Source organism: Oncorhynchus mykiss, chromosome 7, assembly GCF_057628025.1.
Source record: "Oncorhynchus mykiss isolate SJ-2025 chromosome 7, ASM5762802v1, whole genome shotgun sequence".
Lineage (NCBI taxonomy): Eukaryota > Metazoa > Chordata > Actinopteri > Salmoniformes > Salmonidae > Oncorhynchus > Oncorhynchus mykiss.
Genome location: NC_143028.1, coordinates 73,473,548 through 73,495,818, shown reverse-complemented (window position 1 = coordinate 73,495,818; position 22,271 = coordinate 73,473,548). Strand labels below are relative to the sequence as shown.

Sequence of the window (22,271 nt, the reverse complement as noted above, 5' to 3'; positions counted from 1 at the left end):
AGCTATACACTTGGATCTGTAAATGAGATAGCATGACATGTACCCACAGTATATATATTACACGTTACTACTATAGATAAGATGTCAGCATTTTAACTGTGTGTGTGAGAGGGTGTGTGTGAGAAGGCGAGAGTGTTTTTCAAGTTTTGTCACGTGCAGCAGTACATAGTATAACTGTGTGTTTTTGTCACTCTGTTTTCTCTACCATTATAGTGTGTGATTGTGTTGTGTGTTTTTTTAAGTGATATAGGCTGTGTGTGTGCAGAGGATGATGGAATTCTGAAGTGAAAGGTTTGTTTTTGGAAGACTTTGTGGAGTTGGCAGCTGCAGGAAGGGGTGCTACCCGGGCTCCAGACTGTGGGTGCGTTGCAAACCCTATTCCCTATTTAGTGCACTACTTTTGACCAGGGCCTATAAAGTAGTGCACTAAATAGGGAATAGGGTGCCATTTGGTACACAACTGTTGATCTGACAGGTGAATATGGCGCGTAGGCAGGTTTCAGGGGAGAACCCACAACCAAAGCATGTCACTTCCCAGAAGAAATGAAGGCTCTTTCAAGAGCGTGTTTGGCTCTGCAGCCAAAACTAATGGTTTAAGGATTGACAGTGACGTGTTGTTTCTAAACGTGAAGTCATGTTAGATATTTTGATTGACAGCTCAGCCACATATTGCCAAAGTTGATAACGAATTGGGCCTAGTTGAAATATGTATTGTTATTTCAACTGCTATCTTCCTCGTACTATTTTGTATTTCCATTGAAAACTCCCAAAAGAGGCATGTTAATGGAGAATCCCCAGCTAACACTGCTTCTGGAACATTCTCTAAAGGTCATTGTTTAGTTTGCCACAACATTCTTGGAACCAACATTTGTAAGCTGGGTCTGCTCTGACCTTTCCCTTAAAAACAATAGCTAGTGCACTTCCTTTGTATCTGGGACTCTGAGGCCTACTGTAACAGCTACAGTAAAAGGCTTCTATGACAAAAGGTCAGTATGGCTCTGTTGTTCTGGGCTCCTCTAGATCTTATGCAGAATGGAGAAGAGGTGATGGATCCCCCTCTGAAGGGTGAGGAAGTACTCTGTGTTCTGAAAATTAAAATGAGAACACTGGAACTTCTGATATTAGAAAAATACTGTCCACAAAATGGCCGGTAGCAGTATACTACTAGTATCTTTTCTAAAGTAAGTTTCATAAAAAGTGATAGATCGATCTATCATTGAAAAGCAAATGTTTTAGGCAAAGTTATAATGAAACAAGTCGATTCTGGTGTTCATTTTGACTGTCCGGGAGGGGTTTGATATGAAGTGCACTCCCTTCTGGATATACTGGATGGTACCACCTAAAGGCTTACTATAAAAGCAGGTGACAGCACGCCTTATTTGGTAATGGTCTTGGTAATTGGAGTGTCCTAATATATTTTGCATGATGCTTCCTTGCCTAGACTACTGAAGTTACACAAAATTCAAAAGGTAATAAGGTACATTTCTGTATATGACCAAATTCAACATTTTTGCGTACCGTTTCATACACATCGATGTGCTTTTACGAAGTAAAAAAAAACATGTAGGCTATGAGGATTATACGCTTATATTCGTGGTTACATCCATCGTAACAAGAAATAGATGAACATGGTGGTCATGTCAACTCGTTACCCAACTGCTACGACTGATTGGTCCTGTAAAAACAGTTGGCTCATAGTTCAACACTTCTAATCCCACATGAGGCAGATTCTTTTTTCCTTCTTCCAAATCCTTTTGGAATATTCATCCCGTGCCCACAGACTTCTAATTCGGAAAAGTTTTGACCATTGGAAAAAGAGCTACTGTGTGAATATGGCAATGCGGGTTGGATTGAGTTGAGCTCATAATCTTCATTTTCTAGGTGATGATTGCGCTTTTATTTCCAACACAATTCCACAATAAATGTGACTCCACATTTCAAACTTACACCGCAAGTGGCAATAGATGTTAAGAACTCGGCTCCTTACCACTATGAGCTAACTGTCCAAAGCCGCATTGGCTTGCAACGCAGATCATTATATTATCAGAGCACGCCAGTGGACTTCTGTTAAGAATGCTTTAGGGAGAAAGCGTTTAGATCTGGTACAACTACATTTACCCACCCTCAAAATAAATATATTTGAACAATCCTCCCCACCCACAACTTCTCATCTGAATGCATTTTTTTTATTTATTTGAAGGGGTTGGGCAAAGGCTGAAATTGGGGTTAAGAGTTACCATTTAATCTTGAACCTGGCTAATCTAAAATACTTTGATTTTGGCCTTGGCCATGGCCGCTCTCTTGCCTTTCCTGCGGAAGGTGCACCTTGGAACAAGAGACCTTGTAAATCAGGTGGTGTGCAATCTCCTCTCCGTGGCAGCTAGATTCACCATTTAACTAACAATGTGGCCCGGCTAAATGGGCCTTGTCCAGTCAACATCTTTGGTCCCTTGTTTTATAGATTCTGCAGTCAAGTCCGTCTCCTCTAATGGCTGAGGCTTGGTAGAACATGCTGCTTTGTTGAACGCGATCGAACAGGGAAGGGAACTCTAAAGACTAATGTATGTCATCCTTGTGCAGTGCATCCCTCGGGATCTCCCACAGCAATGGGCCTGTTTGCCTGTTCTCCCCAAGCAAGAAAAACGGTTACCTTTTAATGTCACTGAGATCATAAGACCGACCATGAAGGCTCGTCGGATGCGATTGGAACATACAGTATCTTGATGACAGACACTCTTTGACTCTTACTTTGTGGCTTTCGCCCCGTAAACAGAAAAAATAATCAACGTCTTTTTTCTGGTTATGGCTAAGAGAACAGGAGGGAATTCTTCTCTCTGGCAGGGTATGATTAGCAAGTTCTATGCGCAGCAGGCAGCTAATTTTAATATTAATTTCTCTTATGCTCAGCAGGCAGCTAATTTTAATATTAATTTAACTTCTGTTTTCAGTTGAAACTAATGTGAAAATGGAGCAAAAAAGGGAAAGCTACCCAGTCGGTTATGGGAATGTAGAAATATAGTGGCCCAATATCAATTGATGTGTCCATGACACTTGTGTTATGCCAAAATGTGTCCATTATTTCATCACTACTATCATCTAATAATTATCTTCTGTGATCTCATCTTATTTCTTTATGTGATAATATGCCACATGTAGCTCTTCAGCAAAAAAATATACCTTTTTGGTCTTTGTGCATTTAATGTAACAAAACCAGAACATTTTCACAATGCTTGTTGTGGCTCATCTGTTACTGTCCCTCTTTGTGAATTCTCTTGTGACATGACTTATAAACCCCATTGTCCTTTCCTGATTCCCTCTGTCTGATCTACGCCCCTGTCTCAGTTCCCTCCTTCTTTTTGCTGCTATGATCTAGTCTCTCTTTCTCACTCACTCACTCAAAACAAGAGAGCCACTTGAGAGCTTGTGCTTATCAGGTCAACGAGTGCCACATAATGGAGAGAAGTAGAAACAGGAACTAAAGAGAGAGAGAGTCAACTCATGTTGGGTGCCAATGGGTTTTTGGAGATGCATTTAGAGGTACTGAACAAGGGTAATGATGTCGACGAACAAGTGCCAGTCTTTCATTGAAGGTCCAGGTATCTCGAGAACATTAACTTAATGTCAGACCCTGTGACAGTGATTGAAAAGTAAGTGAAACTTCATTGGTACTCTTAAGGGCAACCGGACAGGCATTTCTCTCAGGATACCGCTAAAACAAAGCATCTCAGAGAAAGTTTAAGTTTGAGTGTTAGAGGCTGTAGAGAGAGAGGGATTTATTCAGACTGACCACTGTCTGTGTGTGTTGGAGAGGGATTTATTCAGATCGACCACTGTCTGTGTGTGTTGGAGAGGGATTTATTCAGATCGACCACTGTCTGTGTGTGTTGGAGAGGGATTTATTCAGATTGACCACTGTCTGTGTGTGTTGGAGAGGGATTTATTCAGATTGACCACTGTCTGTGTGTGTTGGAGAGGGATTTATTCAGATTGACCACTGTCTGTGTGTGTTGGAGAGGGATTTATTCAGATTGACCATTGTCTGTGTGTGTTGGAGAGGGATTTATTCAGATCGACCACTGTCTGTGTGTGTTGGAGAGGGATTTATTCAGGTCGACCACTGTCTGTGTGTGTTGGAGAGGGATTTATTCAGATCGACCACTGTCTGTGTGTGTTGGAGAGGGATTTATTCAGATCGACCACTGTCTGTGTGTGTTGGAGAGGGATTTATTCAGATTGACCACTGTCGGTGTGTGTTGGAGAGGGATTTATTCAGATTGACCACTGTCTGTGTGTGTTGGAGAGGGATTTATTCAGATCGACCACTGTCTGTGTGTGTTGGAGAGGGATTTATTCAGATTGACCACTGTCTGTGTGTGTTGGAGAGGGATTTATTCAGATTGACCATTGTCTGTGTGTGTTGGAGAGGGATTTATTCAGATCGACCACTGTCTGTGTGTGTTGGAGAGGGATTTATTCAGGTCGACCACTGTCTGTGTGTGTTGGAGAGGGATTTATTCAGATTGACCACTGTCTGTGTGTGTTGGAGAGGGATTTATTCAGATTGACCACTGTCTGTGTGTGTTGGAGAGGGATTTATTCAGATCGACCACTGTCTGTGTGTGTTGGAGAGGGATTTATTCAGATTGACCACTGTCTGTGTGTGTTGGAGAGGGATTTATTCAGATTGACCATTGTCTGTGTGTGTTGGAGAGGGATTTATTCAGATCGACCACTGTCTGTGTGTGTTGGAGAGGGATTTATTCAGGTCGACCACTGTCTGTGTGTGTTGGAGAGGGATTTATTCAGATCGACCACTGTCTGTGTGTGTTGGAGAGGGATTTATTCAGATCGACCACTGTCTGTGTGTGTTGGAGAGGGATTTATTCAGATTGACCACTGTCTGTGTGTGTTGGAGAGGGATTTATTCAGATCGACCACTGTCTGTGTGTGTTGGAGAGGGATTTATTCAGATCGACCACTGTCTGTGTGTGTTGGAGAGGGAGTTATTCAGATTGACCACTGTCTGTGTGTGTTGGAGAGGGATTTATTCAGATCGACCACTGTCTGTGTGTGTTGGAGAGGGATTTATTCAGATTGACCACTGTCTGTGTGTGTTGGAGAGGGATTTATTCAGATTGACCACTGTCTGTGTGTGTTGAAGAGGGATTTATTCAGATCGACCACTGTCTGTGTGTGTTGGAGAGGGATTTATTCAGATCGACCACTGTCTGTGTGTGTTGGAGAGGGATTTATTCAGATTGACCACTGTCTGTGTGTGTTGGAGAGGGATTTATTCAGATTGACCATTGGACCTTCTCCAAAAGTACAGCTGAGCCTTTCTTTTCTCCTCAGTGACGTGAGATTGCTGGTCGAATGACAAATCAATAACGTTGATAAGAGGAGTATTAAGACTGACATCTTTGCCATTGTCATTCTTCCATTTCTCTGAAGCTGTTTTGTTGAGGCATTTTCTATTTCTAAAGTTCCCTGGGACAATTATTCTGGAGGCACATCTCTAGACATGAGCCTGGCTATCAATAACACACAATAGTGGATTCTCAAATGACGTTCATCCTGGCCGTCTTTGAGAACTTGAATCATAATTACAGTAACATTATATTTTCTGAAATAGTTCAGAGTTTCCTAGCTTCACTGAGGAGGGGAATATTGATTATATAATGATAGACGTTCAATCACTTTCTGACTGTATGCAATATTACTTTCTGGACTAGTTTCACAAAAATGACCGGAAACATTGTCACAAAAGCAGTGGATATTTGAGTATCTTTTGCATTTAGACACATACAGGTGTGTCTTATTCAAAACCTTTTGCATTTAGACACATACAGGTGTGTCATCTTCAAAACCTTTTGCATTTAGACACATACAGGTGTGTCTTATTCAAAACCTTTTGCATTTAGACACATACAGGTGTGTCGTCTTCAAAACCTTTTGCAGTTAGACACATACAGGTGTGTCTTATTCAAAACCTTTTGCACAATATTTGGCTTCAGTGTTGTTATTCAGAACTGTGTGAGAACCCAATACTTACCGATGCAATTAACTGGGCTCATTTTCTTTGGATTTTATATTCTATGAAAGCGTATTGGTCAGTCACTCCTGTGTCAGACAGTGTGCACAGCGACTGTATTGTAAAGTAGGGTGGGGATTAGCAGGGAAGTGGTTCAAGTTTAAATGTCACGTGCACAAGTACAGTGAAATGCCTTTCCTTTTTCTTTTCTCTTTTAGGGGCTCTAAACCCAACAATGCAGTAATCAATATCAATGTAGTACCAAAAATAACACAAGGTAGAACAAAAACACAGAGTATATATAAACCAAAATATGAAGAACATGAGAAAGTAACCTATATACAGGGTAAGTTCCAGGGTCATTGCCAATACCATATTTACAATGTGCAGGGATACTGGTGTGATAGAGGTAGATATGTACAGCGGTAAGGTGACTAGGCAACAGGATATATGGTAAACAGAGTAGCAGCAGCATATACTGTATGATAATTGTGAGTGTGTGTGTGTGCAGAGTCAGTATAAATGTGTGTGCATCACAGGAGGTTGGTGGCACCTTAATTGGGGAGGATGGGCTTGTTGTAATGGCTGGAGCACAATAAGTGAAATGGTATCATGGCGAATGCATGGCGAATCATGGCGAATGCATGTGCATGTGTGTGTGAGCAAATTAAGTGTGTGTGTGTGTGTGTGTGTGTGTTGGAGTGTCAGTGTGTAGAGTCCTGTGAGTGCAAAAATAAACTCAGATAGTCAGTGTAGCCATTTTGTAAGATATTTACTAGCCTTGATGAATGGTGATAGAAGCTGTTCAGGAGCCTGTTGGTGTCAGACTTGTTGCTCCGGTAACGCTTGCTGTGCATAAGCAGAGAGAACAGTCTATGGCTGGAGTCTTTTAATGTTTTTCCGGTCCTTTCCGGTGTTTATTTGTACTTTTATTTTAACAAAATGTATCCACTATCATTTATTTTAACCGACCAATATCTTTTGAACATCAGAACGGAAGTTACTGACCTAAATTCCGGCTTCAACTTCGACTCATCTACCCTGGGATCTTTCTGTAATTCCAACCCAGTTTGGCGTTAGAGGCAGGACAGGGGGATCCTGGGTAAACTCAAAGAGACTGCTGGCCTTGTTAGAATGGTGTATTGCCAATTACTGCAAAATGATTCCTTTGCATTCTACTGAGCCGATGCCTCACCGACGATGACTGATGGGAAAGGAAGCAGATGTCTAGAGTAAGAACAATAGAAGTTGTTTTATCTTGGACAACAGTCAAACCAAAAGCCAGAACTTTTGTGATCTTAATAAAAATAATACAAAAAAAATTGTAACACAATAGTTTACACATTTTAACGCACTTAATTAACAAACAAGTTTAATTTCTGAACTTGATATTTCATACAAAATTGTTTTTTGTTCCTTTCCAGAGTAAGATGACTATCTGGACAGGATTACGTTTTTAGGCGACATCAACTGAATCAGCAGGGACAGAGAGAAATAAGCATGAGATTGACTTGTAAATGGCCTCTCTGTTAAAAGGCCTCTCTGTTAAAAGGCCTCTCTGTTAAAGGCTCTTGTCCTCTCAAATTCATCTAAATGCACATTGAAATTAAGAAGATTCTTAAATGCTGAGATCTGGTGGAATAAATAGTGCAATTATGCATATGTGATTTCTGAAGGATTCTCTTTGCTGCATTACTATAACCATAAGGCAGCCTAAACCAACATTTTAACTGTTCTGACATGAATAGGTTTGTAAAGGCATGCCGCCTCTCCAGAAGCAATCTCGTCTTATCGTGACAGCAGCCAAACAGTACACAGTAAGGCAAATTTCCCCTCTTGATGCAAGGTTAATCAGGTGGATATAAATGAATGTGGCACACAATTCCACACAGCGATTTAGCTCTGTATGCCACCATGTCCATATCCGATTTGCACAGCTGTTTAACTTTTGTGATCAAATTCGGCATTCTCAAATTGTCACAAAAGCATGAAAGAAATGAGTGCTTGGTTGGTTTGTGGTTTCAATGGTATTTACAGGGATTAGGATTCAGTTGCAAAATCATGTGACCCTATTCATTGTTGAGCACCTTTTGTGATCGTGCAGTACAAACTGCTATTACCAAGAAGAGCTCACAAAGACTTAGCCTACAGTGGTCATCAAAAAGTACAGTTCTACACAGGTCTACCTCCCGACCCCTTTCAGTTATCGAAACCAGTTTAATTAAATATTTCCATGGTCACATTTGATAGACGGTCAATGAATGTAGCTCTTTAAAAATGTTGATAATCTGGGCGACGTGGTTGACCTCTAACCTTCACACAACCTTTGCCTCTTTGTTGTTTCACAACTTCATCGCCATTTTTGAGAAAAATGGGGGTTAGATAAATGTACGGCTGTCACGTTCCACCCCCGTCTCATCTCTTTTGGCCATTTTGACGCATAATTGGACCCAAGTACATGTCAACAGTTCAATTAGGCCAAATTGTGTTTTATGTTTTCAAATCTTGAGTTTGAAGTAATTGAGTAATTGTTCTGACGTAGCATGTCAGCATAATGTGCTGTTAGTTAAAAAAGCGAAATCAGTGGGGGCATGAGACGATTGCTCAACATTGTTGGAATTGAGGTTTATGCTGAGATTTATGTTTGTGCCTCTGTCATTCATTGTTGAGTAAAAAGCAGACCGAGGAAAGGACATGCAATTATAAAGCTGTCCTGTTTCAAAAGAAGTGGCATGAATTATTTTTCAAGTGTCTGTAACACTGTAGACAATTAGCCTACTACTCTGCTATAGGCACAATAGCCTAGCCTACTGCTCTCTGCTATGGGCACGATAGCTTAGCCTACTGCTCTCTGCTATGGGCACGATAGCTTAGCCTACTGCTCTGTGCTATAGGCACGATAGCATAGCCTACTGCTCTGTGCTATAGGCACGATAGCTTAGCCTACTGCTCTGTGCTATAGGCACGATAGCATAGCCTACTGCTCCGTGCTATAGGCATGATAGCTTAGCCTACTGCTCTGTGCTATAGGCACGATAGCCTAGCCTACTGCTCTGTGCTATAGGCACGATAGCATAGCCTACTGCTCTGTGCTATAGGCACGATAGCTTAGCCTACTGCTCTGTGCTATAGGCACGATAGCATAGCCTACTGCTCCGTGCTATAGGCATGATAGCTTAGCCTACTGCTCTGTGCTATAGGCACGATAGCCTAGCCTACTGCTCTGTGATATAGGCACAATAGCTACATCACTGACTGGAGGAGATTATGTCTGTAGATTATATTGTAGAACAGACATTAGAACAGGTAGTATTAGCAACTTTTTTTTAGAAGATGAGTTGTGTATGTGGAGTGGCAGGTAGCCGAGTGGTTAGAGTGTTGGGCCAGTAACTAAAAGGTTGCTAGATCGAATCCCCGAGCTGACAAGGTAAAAAAAAAACATCTGTTGTTCTTCCCCTGAACAAGGCAGTTAACCCACTGTTCCTAGGCCGTCATTGTAAATAATCATTTGTTCTTAACTGACTTGCCTAGTTAAATAAAGGTTGAATAAATAAATAAAAACGTGCAGACACACACCCACAAACACAACTCCTGAATCAGAAAGATTGATTTGTTTTGAGATGCTCCATCCTACTCTTGTATTAGAATTGTCTGTCCTTCCCTTCATCCCTTAGCACGCTAATGTGAAGCATTATCCTCTCTGTACGAGATACTGTCATGTTGTACTACCCATGTTTTATTTCTGTGTCCTTCTGCTGATGAGATCTCGGTGTGCTATTTGAAAGGACAAGGGAATTTGTTTTCTTTCTCTTCCCAGCTCTGTGGTAAATAATGTTGTTTTTTTTCATCACATTTTTCCATTCATCTGTGTGTTGGGAGAATTTTATGAAAATAAAGACATGTTTGAAGTTGGGAAGATTTAAATCTCTTGGCCTTTTACTTCAGTTTGCCGGTCTCTTTGATGTGCATAGTACCTACAGATGTAGGATCTTAATTTGAGCCAGTTTGCTACAGTCTTTGCTACAGAGGGTTCTACCTCGAACCAAAAAGGGATCTCCTATGGGGACAGCTGAATAACGTTTTTTCTCTAAGAGTGTACAGCAGGAAAATAATCATGCAGCAACAGGAAATGTGAATTATTTTGTGGATTATAATTAATGGACATTTTTGTAGGGGTTCATACGTTTCTCGAAAGGGAAAATCAAGTCTGAAATTTCAAAGTGGAAATGACAAACTTCCGAAGCCTTTTTAAACATCAAATATAATTCAAGTTTTACATTTCCTGCATTGCATTCTCCTGCACAGGGTGTTCAAATTAAGGGTGTTCAAATTAAGATCAAATTAAGATCCTACATCTGTACACTGCTGATTGAATTTGCAGGAGCTTTTTCTCTTTTGGACCTTCAGTTCATAAAATAATATTGATATCACTAGAATCCATTTTGTCTTTGGTTGGTGCCTACTCCTATCTGGCAATGCCTTCGGTGACCTCGTAAAGTGTTCTCACACAGTGTTATACTTTACATGCAAGAATGTTTGAATGAGATGGGTTTTTTTTCTAAACTGGCTTTTGAAGCGGTATTTACTGGAGATAGGGATGCGTTGTGAGGTGGTTCCCTGCTAGTCTCACTTAAAGCGTCTGCTGTAGACCCGTTTTCAAACAGTTTTTTTTTTAAATAGCTCTCCAAATCTCATACAGCCAATACGTCAAAGTAATGCGCTGTCAGAACTGTCATGTCTGTCTTTCATTAGAACGTTTTCAGGTTGCATACCCATCCATATCTAACCTATTTCAACGTGGGAACAAAGCTTAAAGTTGTGCTGAAGAAGGTTCATTGTTTAGAACAAGTTCTTAAGGTCCCAGACTTCTTTTGATAAGAGGGGGGGGTTCAAACCAAATAAATAGATTATCACTCACTCACTCACTCACTCACTCACTCACTCACTCACTCACTCACTCACTCACTCACTCACTCACTCACAAATGCACAAGATGGACCTTGTGTTTGCGCTTTAGCTAGCAAATACATTTCAGGTAACTAATAAACTCTTGCAAAATATGAATGACCATCTTGACTGTGTTATATGGTGAGTAGACTGTACAGAGTGGTGGGGTTTGGGTGATGCAATGAATCTGCATCAGCTATACTCTATAGCCCCTTCCGTCTCCTCCGTGCCAGCTAGGGGAGGATGGCCAAAAGCCTTTGTCAAGGCAGTGAGGAGTCAGGAGAGAGGAAAATATGGATAGAGTGAAGAAGAGAAGAAAGGGAAGGTGGAGAGGGGAGGGGTACAGACTGAGTGTGGCTGAGGAAGCCCTAGGCCGTGGGATTGTGGTTAGGCTGTGTGCGTTTATCCAGCTCTGCAGCAGGCTTCTGAAACAGCACCTCAGGAAGACACATTAAAGCGGGTGGCTGCTGTTCCACCCTGATCTGTCTAATACCCCCAGATACACAGGGCTTTGCTAGGGACTCAGGAGGGGTGTGGGCCAGGATCATATCGTTTCGGTGCAGACAATCCTAGCCAGCAGCCATGTAGTTACTTCTGTGATTAACAGATTAGATGGGCCTCATGTGCCTGCGTCAGATGTCACCTAAAGCTGGTACTTGGGTAGACCTGGAAAAGGCTTCCATGTTTAGGTATAGTTGAGCGCTTGAACTGGATGGTTGGTGATTGGTGGTAGGGTGCCTATCAACTGTTATTTTAGAGTTTGGCTTGGAATGGTGCCACTGACTGATAGAGAAGAGCGGCAGGTAGCCTAGCGGTTAAAAGCGTTGGGCCAGTAACCGAAAGGTTGCTGGTTTGAATCCTGAGCCGGCTAGGTGGAAAATCTGTCTGTACCTTTGAGCAAGGCACCTAACCCTAATTGCTCCTGTAAGTCACTCTGGATAAGAGCGTCTGCTAAATGACTAAAATGTTGTTGTTTTTTTAAATGTGGGCTTTCTGTTTGTTAATGGTGAACTGTCATATGGAATACATGTCTCTACTGGTGGTACGACTCTAAACCATCAATGAGCCTCCAAATCACACACTTATGATTATAAGGATGATGCAAAGTAAGAGTATTAAGAGCAACACAAATACTTGTGACAGACTGTTAAAACGTCTGCTGGAAAAATGGATAAGGGTTACACTGATACCATATAAATAAATAACATTGAAAAGATTGTCAGATACCTCTTGTCATTCAGTACATCCTGTGCAGCCAACTTGTAAATACGGGTGGACCTTTCGAAGGTGCAGGTCCCTGGATTTGAGAGTGGTGGTACTGATCAGTGCTGATTTGAACATTCAGCATGAAGTTGAGTAGCTGGTCAGCGCATGCGAGATTTTTTTCTTGCTTCCAAAAGTAGAGACAAACAATGCTAAGACACACTAAAGTTAAACTTTCCTCTGCTTTTATAGTTGACTTGTCCAAAAATATAAGTTATTTTGATTTTGCATCAAGGGTATTTTTAGGTCAGAGAGGTAGGAAATAATATTGTGTACATGTGTGTTCATTAAGGTCAACTCCAGGTGAAAGACAACATGATTGGTGTTAGTTATACTATTGTTCTAAGATAATAAATCAGTATCCTACGTCTTAGGCTCTGTGTTTCAACACAATACCACCGTGCTACGTATTCGTTTGCGCTCCTAATTAGCGCCACACCTCCAAGGCTACAGTGTGAAATCTTTCAATGCCAACACAAACAAAGAGACGGAGATAAATCAAAGTATACTTTTTTTTTTAAAAACTGTGTGAAGAGGATGTCATTCCACCTTAGGGTCTGTAGACGCACTGTGATGTGGTGGATCTGTTTAAGCACAACTGGAGCGACGCAGGGAACTGTCAGAGGCCTGAGGAAACAATCTCTCCGTACACTGAAGTGTTTGATCAGGTGAGCTGTGTGCTTGAGCGTCTCCTCAAGGGCTTATGTTAGTGCTCAACGACAGTTATCTTGTAGGTTTGTTTTCACCAAAGTACACAAGGTCTCACTGTTTGACTGTGCATTATGTCCAAGTCAGAGTCACCATTTCTGAAGTGTTGCTTTGTTATTTGATGCAATGTATACAAACACTGTGCTTTACAAGTGTAGGATCTTAATTTGACCAGTATTGTCGCAGCAAAATGTTAACATTTAGTCCATAATGTTTCTAGATCAGTGGTTAGGCTATTAGCTGGCCAAAATGAAGCTTAATGAAAAGTGCAATACTGTTAATATAACCATGTGTTAGTGAATTTCTATAAATCATGAAGCTCATCTACAAAACTCTCAGCAACAAAAAAGTGATCAAATTTAAGATCCTAGGTACAGTATATGCCGTGCGAGCATATACTGTGAGCCTCAAGCATTGATTTACCATAGCTGCACCACACTGCATTTGGATTTCTGATGCCAACTGAAAGGTACAAGTACGAGGGCCAACATTGTTCCTTTGTAATAAAATAAAATTGCCTTTTGAAATGATCTCTTTTTTTTTTGTTATATTATCACATTAACTTTTATTCACATATCAATTCCGGATCAATTGTGGGTTTCCAGGTAAACAGAGAAAATCACCCTCATTTTAATCAATGGTCAATCTTTGACCAAGCCACCTATCTACTTGCTGAAGCACACCAAGCAGCACAACAGACAGGCTATTAGCAAGGGGCCAACTTCACACTCAACCCGTGATGACAGAGTTAATAACACGTGTCTTGGCTGACTGCTGTGGGGTAGATGCAGGATGTATCTCTTTGTAAGTACGTTGTCAGGAACAAAGTTTGTGTAATTAGACGGGAGTTAAAATGTAATTAAAAGAGTTTAAATAGACATGGCACCGTCTCGGGGGGATCCTGTACCCTACCTTCGGGGGGTGGGGGTGGGGAGGAAGGTAATTAAATAAATGTCTGTGGGTTATTGAATGTGCTCTCGCCCCGAACAAAGTGGTGCCTTCTTACCCCCCCGACCTGAGAGTAGAGGATGACAGTTAATGACTCTGTTTTATAAAACCACTTTAGCTCTTGCCTTCACTTCCAGACAGTGTGAGAGTAGCCTCACTTTTCATCCGCGAGGGAAATGGTCCCACCATTTCTCTCCATTCCATTAGCAAATTACCTCCCCTCTCTGCCGTTAGATGTACGTCTTGGAAATTAATTCATCTTAACTTGGAAAACAATTAAGTAGACTCCTGTTCCTCCTTTGTTGCAGGTCTGTGGGGCAGATGGAAAGAGTGGAAGAAGGGGTGGAATATTGAGAAGGACCAGAATACCTGAAGAGTATATAATTCTAAAGAAACCAACAAGGTCAGGTGACTATGGTATGAGCGCACATTTACGTAGCTAAAGCTTCATTTGGATTTGTACTTATAACCTGCTTATAAACCATTATCAAATACTTTATTATAAACTGGGTGGTTCGAGCCCTGAATGCTTATTCACTGACAGCCGTGGTATATCAGACCGTATACCACGGGTATGACAAAACATTTTTTACCGCTCTTTTTACCGCTCTTATTACGTTGGTAACCAGTTTATAATAGCAAAAAGCCACCTCGGGGGTTTGTGATATATGGCCAATATACCACGGCTAAGGGCTGTATCCAGGCACTCTGCATTGCGTTGTGCATTGCATTGTGCCGTGGCATATTGGCCATATATCACACCTCCTCAGGCCTTATTTCTTTATTAACCATTAGCAAAGTGTTTATAAATGCTCCTGTATACCTTAACATACATGTACATATTACATCCCCAAAAAACGTGTTTTAAGTCAAATTTGGGGTTGATAATCTAATAATCAGGAGATTCAAATGAGTACCACAACCAAAAACAAGGTTTTCCAGCACATTCAACTTTAGTTTTGTTGGTTTACTTTGCTTAAAGGAAACCACTGGCCATAGCCGCAGGAATTAGGGTTGCTGAGGGTGCTGCAGCCCCCCACCCCCGTCTGAGAAAAATAATCCTCAGGCGTTAAGATTCAAACCTTCTCAACCAACTGTGTGCTGGAATACAAATGTTTATTATACATTTTCGTCAACAGACCCCCAATTAACTACCATATAAGTATGCAATCAGTGTACATAGAAATGCAAAATATTATTTCCATTTCCCCAACAGGGTCTTTATCATAAGCACATTCTTTGAGAGATTGGAACGTTAAACCAGTATGTTTGGGATAAATAAATACATTTAGACATGTGCATTGAGTGTGGAAAATGCGCTCTACAAATTAAATTATTATTATGTAATAGATTATTAATCAATTATAAGTCACTCCATATTTACATACGAAAGGAAACGTCAGCACGCACGGTAATCAAAACCTGATTACCATAATAAACCGGGAGTAGATTAAGAGAAAATCCTGCTCTTGTCGCTAAAGCAATTCTCCCAATTCTGTCTTCGTGTGTTCCCAATGCTCTGGATTAAAATGCAACCAACATCTGCTGACTCACATGATTATGGACCTTATGGACCTCCCCAATTTAATATGTCTGTGTCAGTGTCTTTGCTATAAGAGGTAACGCCCAGATAAAGAACCCAAGCTCTCCAGATTACAGTGTGTGAATTTGTTTACAGCATCTGCCTTTTCAGTAATTTGATGTATAACATAATCAGATGGATCCGGGCGAGGTGGCTGTTGTGTGTCGAGAAGGTCTTCTCGACCCCAAAATGTCTTCCAGACAGGGTATGGCGTACGAACTAGGTCTCGATATGTGTTTACCATCTTCATGTGTTTGTGTTGACACAACAGTGGATGTAATGTGTATGGCTTTCTCTCTCGTCTCTGTCACTTGTTCAAGTAATACCCAAATCCCTTTTAACACCTCTCAATTGTTTCTGGAGAATGCTAATTTAAGGGCTATAATATAGTACATTTAAGTCCACAGGCGTTTACCAGATATATCCCTTCCGCATTGACATGTCAGGACTTAACATAAGCCCTACGTTTTATTCTTTCTTGTGTTTCTTTCCTTTACTGCCCCAGTAATACGATTTTCATGACAACTACTGGAGTTTGTCCTCATATCTAGTGTAAGGCTTTCTACCATGAGAGCATCTTTTACAGTGCATTTTGTCTTATTGTTGTCTTGTGCTGTCACTGAGACACATTATCACAGTGAGGGAACGGCATTGTCATAACTGTATAGTACTGAGACATTATCACAGTGAGGGAACGGCATCATCATAACTGTATAGTACTGAGACATTATCACAGTGAGGGAACAGCATCATCATAACTGTATAGTACTGAGACATTATCACAGTGAGGGAACGGCATCGTCATAACTGTATAGTACTGAGACATTATCACAGTGAGGGAACGGCATCGTCATAACTGTATAGTACTGAGACATTATCACAGTGAGGGAACGGCATCGTCATAACGTTATAGTACTGAGACATTATCACAGTGAGGGAACGGCATCATCATAATGGTATAGTACTGAGACACATTATCACAGTGAGGGAACGGCATCATCATAACTGTATAGTACTGAGACATTATCACAGTGAGGGAACGGCATCGTCATAACTGTATAGTACTGAGACATTATCACAGTGAGGGAACGGCATCGTCATAACTGTATAGTACTGAGACATTATCACAGTGAGGGAACGGCATCGTCATAACGTTATAGTACTGAGACATTATCACAGTGAGGGAACGGCATCATCATAATGGTATAGTACTGAGACACATTATCACAGTGAGGGAACGGCATCATCATAACTGTATAGTACTGAGACACATTATCACAGTGAGGGAACGGCATCATCATAACTGTATAGTACTGAGACACATTATCACAGTGAGGGAACGGCATCATCATAACTGTATAGTACTGAGACATTATCACAGTGAGGGAACGGCATCATCATAACGGTATAGTACTGAGACACATTATCACAGTGAGGGAACGGCATCATCGTAACTGTATAGTACTGAGACATTATCACAGTGAGGGAACGGCATCATCATAACGTTATAGTACTGAGACATTATCACAGTGAGGGAACGGCATCATCATAACTGTATAGTACTGAGACATTATCACAGTGAGGGAACGGCATCATCATAACTGTATAGTACTGAGACATTATCACAGTGAGGGAACAGCATCATCATAACGGTATAGTACTGAGACACATTATCACAGTGAGGGAACGGCATCATCATAACTGTATAGTACTGAGACATTATCACAGTGAGGGAACAGCATCATCATAACGGTATAGTACTGAGACACATTATCACAGTGAGGGAACAGCATTATCATAACGGTATAGTACTGAGACATTATCACAGTGAGGGAACAGCATCATCATAACTGTATAGTACTGAGACATTATCACAGTGAGGGAACAGCATCACCATAACTGTATAGTACTGAGATACATTACCACAATGAGGGAACAGCATTATCATAACTGTATAGTACTGAGACACATTATCACAGTGAGGGAACAGCATTATCATAACTGTATAGTACTGAGACATTATCACAGTGAGGGAACAGCATTATCATAACTGAATAGTACTGAGACATTATCACAGTGAGGGAACAGCATTATCATAACTGAATAGTACTGCTGTTTGCTTCCCAGCCAAGGGGGATGTTGCATCATGTACAGAATGTTTTCCATCATGTGGAACTGTAGTTTAGAGGGCACTGAGGTACAGTACAGTATTCTTAGCGTATCATTGGTTTCAATCCATGACAAGGCATTACCCCTCATCCATCAGCCTTACTACAGTTGAGTGTAAGCGGTGCTGCTGTGTGTATCTAATGCTCTGATTTCAAAACCAAAATAACACCAACTACTAGTGTTAACAGTTGAGGTAATGTTAGTGAACCAGGCTGTTTTTCCCCATGGACGAGTACAGTGATAGTACAGCGCTACTATTGTTAGATATCTGGTTGTGTATGTTTCCCGTGTAGCTCAGTTGGTAGAGCATGGCCTTGCAATGCCAGGGTTGTGGGTTCAATTCACATGGGGGACTAGTTTGAAACTGTATGCTTTCAATACAGTCAGTTGCTCTGCATAAGAGTGTCTGCTAAATAATGTCAATGTACAGTTGTTACAGTTCTTATCATTAAGCTGTCATTGAGCTTACATTTCACCTCACATACACTTTGACAATTAGAAGGTGCTGTACTGCAAATCTCATCTCTGACGCAGAGACGTTTCAAGTACTCTAAATTCAACAATTCTCAAAGTTAAATGTAATGCTTTCATTATGTACAGTGGTTACTTGAAATGGTTATATACCTTAATATAGTTTAAATTCTTTAAAGATACACTTTCCAAAATCAGTGCAGTAATTGTAAATGCAATAGTTTAATTTTGAATGTATGGGTTGTGATGATAATCCACAAGACTAGTTACTATACCCAGGTGGTTATGATACTTAATCTGTCTGTGGGGGGTGGACAGATTTACAGGTTTAAGTGAACAGATGTAGGATCTTAATTTGAGCCGGTTAACTACAGCAGGAAAATAATCATGTAGCAACAGGAAATTATAATTATTATGTAGATTATAATTAGTGGGATTTATTTTGTAGGGGTTGATACATCTTTCATAAAGGCAAATCAAGTCTGACATTTTTAGTGGAAATTACAAACTTTAGAAGCCTTTTAAAATGTTGAATACACTACAAGTTTGCATTTCCTGCCGTGCAGGAAAATTCTCAGTAACAAAAGAGTGATCAAATTAAGATCCTATATATGGTCGAGTTTTAGCATTGAACGCACGGTGCCAACATTACCTCAGATTACAAAGCAGTTTAGGGATGCGTCCTGAATGGTAGCCTATTTTCTATAAAGTGCACTACGTTTGTCCATGGCCCATACACAATACAAAGCTTATTTTGATCCTGTGCCCAGAATATGAGAAAAGCACTGAAAGCAGTAAGAAGGAGATTTTACACTAGTTTATGCGATGAGAGTAAATGCAGAACTGGAGACAGCCTAGAGAAGCTCCAAATGCCATACATTTACAGGGGTGGAATGTTTTTTAAAAATGTGTTTTTAAAAATTGGGTGAAATGAAATAAAAAAGATTGGGCTTGTGTTTCACATGGAATATTGCCCATTAATAGTCCACAGTTTAAGTTAAATGTTTTTCATTGCGCAACTTTGATCAGAGACATAACATTGGATTGAATAGTAGAGCTGAATGATTGTACTCATAGTCTGTTTTAATATTGCAGTGTGCAGATAGTCAAAATGCATTGTATTGTCATAGAAAGACTAAGATTTTTTATTTATTTTATTTAACCTTTTATTTAACTAGGCCAGTCAGTTAAGGACAAATTGTTGTTTACAATGACAGCCTATCAAAAGGCAAAGGCCTCCTGCCGGAACGGGTGCTGGGATTTAAAAAAAAATATATTGGACAAAAACACACATCACGACAGGAGAGACAACGCTACATAAAGAGAGACCTAAGACAACAACATAGCATGGCAGCAACACATGACAACACAGCATGGCAGCAACACATGACAACACAGCATGGCAGCAACACATGACAACACAGCATGGTAGCAACACATGACAACACAGCATGGTAGCAGCACAATATGACAACAACACAGTAGCAGGACTAAACATATTACAAACATTATTGGGCAAGAAGGTAGCGACAACAATAGGCACGTAGGATAGTGGTTGGGCCAGTAACTGAAAGGTTGCTGGATCGAATCCCTGAGCTGACAAGGTAAAAATCTGTTCTTCCACTGAGCAAGGCAGTTAACCCACTGTACCCCAGGCACTGAAGATGTGGATGTTGATTAAGGCAGCCCTCCGCACCTCTCTGATTCAGAGGGGTTGGGTTAAATGCGGAAGACACATTTCAGTTGAATGCATTCAGTTGTACAACTGACTGGGTATCCCCCTTTCCCAATACAAGACTTGTCTGCAACAGACCACAATAGAAATACAATACAGTAATCACATTTTGTGTAGGACAAGCACTTGACTACTGTGGCTATGCTCACTATAAGCAGAGTGCCCCACCGTATGAATCAGCAGTTGTTTACTCCAGTGTATAACAATGATACAGTTAATATAGGCATTTCAAGATATTTAATATAGAATGCCACTGCATCAATGGGCAGATATTTCCCTTGATAACATACAGTAATTAATGATGATAAATGATTCAATACAATAATCCTCAGGGCATGACCAGCACTTCTGAGGCACACATTTAAGAAAACACTCAGCTCCTGATAATGATTTCAAATCGTCAAGGTAATGCTCGGGCTCTAACGTGGTTAATATTAATAAACTGCAAAACTCTTTGCAAGTTCAAACCCTGTAAACCTTCTCACGATATTCTCTTATACCATAGTGAAAACCAGAGGAGATTGTTAAAGGGTATAACGTCTCTATTGATCGTGGTTGTGTGGTGCGATACATTTAATCAGTGCATGTTATCTGTGGCAGGTGGCTGGCAGACTGCGTGTTGAATGGAGGCTTGCTGCTGTCTTTATGGATTTTCTATCCATAAAGACGATACAGAGAAGTGTTTTGTTTTTGCATCTGTAGACACTGATGGTGTGCAGCACAAGCAGTGCTGTTCTCTTGGAGAAAGGCAAAGCTGTGTTATGTGGAGACTGTGGACCCCTCCCTCCAATATTCCGGCTTATTTCTAAATGTTACTCAAGCAAGGTTAACCAAACCCACTCTACTTCTCTTATGGCAGTGCATTCAATCTAATACGATCCCTCAAGCCCCTTTCTCTTTACAACTGAGCTCCAGCGAGCTTTCATTCTCCCCCTTTCTTTCTCTTTGACTTCCGCTAGTCTCTTTCCGCAGAGAAAACAACTAAACACGCACCGAAAAACACAAAACCCGAATGCAAATTCTGCCATGTGCCTCCTCTGCGTACCATGAGAGAACTTTGCCAAGGGGTTCTTTGAGGAAGCAAAGGGACTTTTAATGAACATGCCCTTTATTGATCTGTGGACAAAACAGCCGTTAATTATGTGAGAGCAAGCATTTAATTGAGGGGAGTGAACCATTGTCCCTGCTCGCTAGGTTAATACGGCACTGAAGAATGAGGAGAATTTGATCGAGTTCAGTGCCGTTGGGGTGAAACCGGTGTACAAATGATCCTTCAACCAATGGGCTGGAGGTTCCTCCTCTCTCTTTTTTAAAATGTATTTATTTATTTTATTTTTTACATTTGAGTCATTGAGCAGACGTTCTTATCCAGAGCGACTCAGAATTAGTGCATTCATCTTAAAATAGCTAGGTTGGACAACCACATATCACAGCCATTTTTCCTCAACGTAGCTATCAGTAGAATCCAAGCTAGAAGGGGGGGGTGGGGTCAAATGCAAGTGCTGGTTAAGTGTTTTTCTATTTTGGTGTGGTGGGGTCGAGGTGAGGAGGATTATTTTAGATACTGTTTCTTTCTCTCTTGAAAAGGAAATACCAAATGCTTGACTTCAGATTTTCAACTGCCTATGTGTTTCCATTCATGGCATAACCTGTACATGTAGACTACAACTGACAGACACTGACTAACCAACTAACAAGGAGTGAGTCTAGCAGAGCCACTTTCACTTGTCGTTGGCAGTCATCAGCTTGTGACTCAGTGCTCTTCTCCTTGGGACTCACAAGCTGCATGGTTTCTCTTTTGACATTTTGCCTTACCATAGAGGTCTCCAAACAAGGCTGCCCAATTAAAGATAGACTCTAATTAGCAAATACAGTGACTGAAATGACTAGCAGGGGGTGGAGACTGAAATTACTATAGAAAGAGGTGGGGCCTGAAATGACGTGGCACTGTCATCACCTTTCCAACAATTCAGTTTGTCAAATTTCTGCCCTGCTAGAGTTGCCCCGGTCAAATGTAAGTGATGATATTGTGAAGTGGAAACACCTAGGAGCAACAACGGCTCAGCCGCAAAGTGGTAGGTCAAACAAGCTCACAGAACGGGACCGCAAGTTCTGAAGCTTGTAGTGCGTAAAAATCGTCTGTCCTCGGTTGCAACACTCACTACCAAGTTCCAAACTGCCAGGAGAACGCTAACTTCCTCAATACATAGTGCCAACTGTAAAGTTTGGTGGAGGATAAATAATGGTCTGGGGCTGTTTTTCATGGTTTGGGCTAGGCCTCTTAGTTTTAATGAAGAAAAATCTTAACGCTACAACATACAATGACATTCTGGATGATTCTGTGCTTCCAACTTTGTGAAAACAGTTTAGGGAAGGCCCTTTCCTGTTTCAGTATGACAATGCCCCCGTGTACAAAG

General features: G+C 40.9%; 1 protein-coding gene across 5 annotated transcripts in view; it reads left to right on the top strand.

The window, feature by feature from the left end:
* Positions 1-22,271, top strand: part of cdh22 (cadherin 22) — a 252,061-nt gene that overhangs the window by 42,138 nt on the left and 187,652 nt on the right. For 3 of the 5 annotated variants that reach the window (XM_036984156.2, XM_090242336.1, XM_090242337.1), the window contains one exon: positions 14,206-14,314. The gene's annotated coding sequence lies outside the window, so the exon portion shown is untranslated. The remainder of the gene's footprint in view (positions 1-14,205; positions 14,315-22,271) is intronic. The other 2 variants (XM_090242334.1, XM_090242335.1) reach the window with 1 other exon arrangement.